The sequence below is a fragment of the Nerophis lumbriciformis genome, linkage group LG01 (genome assembly GCF_033978685.3).
Source record: "Nerophis lumbriciformis linkage group LG01, RoL_Nlum_v2.1, whole genome shotgun sequence".
Lineage (NCBI taxonomy): Eukaryota > Metazoa > Chordata > Actinopteri > Syngnathiformes > Syngnathidae > Nerophis > Nerophis lumbriciformis.
Window position 1 is genome coordinate 19,846,328 of NC_084548.2, and position 3,114 is coordinate 19,849,441.

Sequence of the window (3,114 nt, forward strand, 5' to 3'; positions counted from 1 at the left end):
GGAAACGGAAACTACGTCATTACCCGGAGTTGTTTAGCTATAAATATAGATTTTTAAATTTATCTTAAATGACTATTGGACTCACTTTTTTCTAAAATACTATAAATAAAATATGAATATTTAAATATTTTTTTTTCTGTTTCATTAAAATCAGAAATAGACGTACAGGATTGTACCTAAATTATTTTTTTTTATGGCGAGCCGGAAGTACTCACGAAAGTTGGAATGAACAACCTCCTCTAAATGTTTGACCAGAGATGACATAGTTTGTTATTATCTCCAATATTACAATAATTGATGCAAAAATGATTAAAAAAAAAAATTAGGTGTTATAAGTCCAACAGTAGAATATTGTCTGTGAATTTAAATTTATGATAATTAAACGGCGGAAATGAATACATGAATAAATACCAGAATGTGTAGCAAATCTACTTGATACATATAATCTAAATAATATTAAATATAATACTATGATTTATTAATTTGTTTTTGTTAAATGAAAACTATATTGTATGATTATGTATAATAAATTAACTATTGTATTGCTTTTTGAGATGGCATTTATGGCTCTTCACAGGGAGCCAAATACCGGAGCCGTTCAAAGGAATGCTTGTTAGTTTTTTTTAATCTTTTTTTTTTTTTTTTTTAAATTACCAACAATTTATAGCCTCTACTAAGGGAATTATTCTTAAACGTTGATAATACCGTAATTTAATTTGGATGATGTTGTTAAGGTGTTGCCATAGCGGCATAGCCCATCTCATATGCATTGACAGTAAGATCAGTATTTGATTAGTTTCATACATGGCATTGAAGTACAAAAAAAAAAAAAATTGAATAGGAATATCATGGTTACAAATAATATAAATACAACAACAAAAACAAATAAATACAAATGTGAATGCAAAATAGTATTACCCATTTACCATGAATTGATTAACGTCGACCCCGACTTAAGCAAGTTGAAAAGCTTATTCGGGTGTTACCATTTAGTGGTCAATTGTACGGAATATGTACTGTACTGTGCAATCTACTAATAAAAGTTTCAATCAATCAATCAATCAATCAATCAATCAATCAACCCTGTTTGGTGTTTGTACAAATTAACCAGAAAAAAACAATCCAAATGCTGCTACGTTTTCTTTGACTCTGTCTCGCACATGCCTGGGAAGTTTTTATATAAAATTCCTCGCAAACAAACGGATTGCTAATGCGTATCGGTTCTCGTCGTTCACTTAAAAGAGCTGTTCAAAAGACTCGACTCGTTCGGGAAAGTCACATCTCTAATCGCTATTGATAAGAAATTATGCATCGTTCATTTATTTATTTACTTTAACGTGCATTATGTCAGTTTCATTTGATTTATTACTGAATAAGATATATATTAACTCATCTATTACACATTGTTTATTCTTCTCTTTCCCTAAAATAGATCACATGGGCGTTTTAAAGGGGCTGTTTGCTCAAAGTTACCATTTTTAAACCAGAAAATATAACAAGAACACCACCGGCTAGCTTATGTTACCATTATTGGTTAAGAGAACCTATACATATATTTTTTAATGTCTATACTTTTCACAATTACTTAATTGTACTGAATAAAAATTGTCGTTGGTCCAAGGAAATTGTTTGGCATTCAGGATTGTCACTCGCCGCTGTCTGCTACACATGTACACGCATGGAGCGCGTACACATACACTAAAGCAGTCCAAGAGAAGCAACCAACAATTTGCAGTCATGTTGTTGTTACAATAGAGCAGTGGTTCTCAAACCTTTTTTTTAACCAAGTAGTAACCTCAGAAAAAACTCTCCAAGTACCACCATAATGACCAATATTTAACATACAGTAGCGTAGTAGTCCTAAGTATTCATTAAAAGCAAGGCAGAGGTTTTATTTACCAAGTATAGTTCATATTGTTGGCCAGTGTAACATTACACACAGTTTGAACAGTAACACTGTGTTTCAGTATTTAATTAGGTGACCACTAAGGTGTCAAACTCATTTAACTCAGGGGCCGCATGGAGAAAAGTCTGTGCACACGCGAGCCGGACTATTAAAATCATGGCATTAAAACTAAAAAAAATAAAGACAACTTCGGATTGTCTTCTTTGTCTTACTTTGGCCAAAAATAGAACAAACACATTCTGAAATTATTACAATAAAAATATAGAATAAATAACGGCAGCGGTAAAAATTAGATCCATGAAGGAAAGAAAAAAGTGAATGAATGTTTATAACTGAATAAATTTACATATGCATAAACATTTGTTTTCTTTTATATAATTTTTTTAATGAATTAAGTAACGTTTATGACAACCCTTTTCCAAAACACAACATAGAATGTGAGATACAAGAGGAGAATGCATACATTCATCATTTGTTTTCAAAACGGTTACAAAAAATGTACTGTGGCACACCATTTTTATGACATGATTTTGAAAATTCCTAACGCCAACACTGATGGAGTATTGGTGCATACAAAACAGCAGCAGGCGGCTGTGGCCTGCGGGCCGGTTCTAATACTAATCAAATATCATCCATATCATAGATAATAAGTCCATAGATAATTCATTATTGACTTTGACACATAGGCACTAGATGGATCCCGCATACCACTAGTGGTACACTACCACAGTTTACGAATCACTGCAATAGAATATACATTGAATGACAGCTAACATCAGTAGCTGAGCTTTGCTAAATTGCTATCATTAGCTGTTCACACACAAAGATAATGCACAAGCATAATTTCTGTCATTTCATGTGAAAATCTGTCAGTAGCTCCTATGTTTTTCATCATTTTACAGTTGAGCTACTGCGTGTCAAAAAATTTCCCTTGTGCATCAATAACGTTTGTCTAAGTCTAAGTCCATCGGCATGCGCTCTGCAAACAGCCTCTTTAAACACAGGTATTGAGCAAACTAATTGCATACTAATAGGACAAAAGGAATTTTGATTCTTATTTCTGAAAAAATGTCCTCGAGGATTAAATTTACCCTCCTTCCTACAGTAGTTCCTTTATAGCACAAGGCTCAAACTCAAGGCTCGGAGGCCTGGAAATAATGTACACCAAGAAGGCATTTCATCTTTATTTATAAATGTATTTACACTTT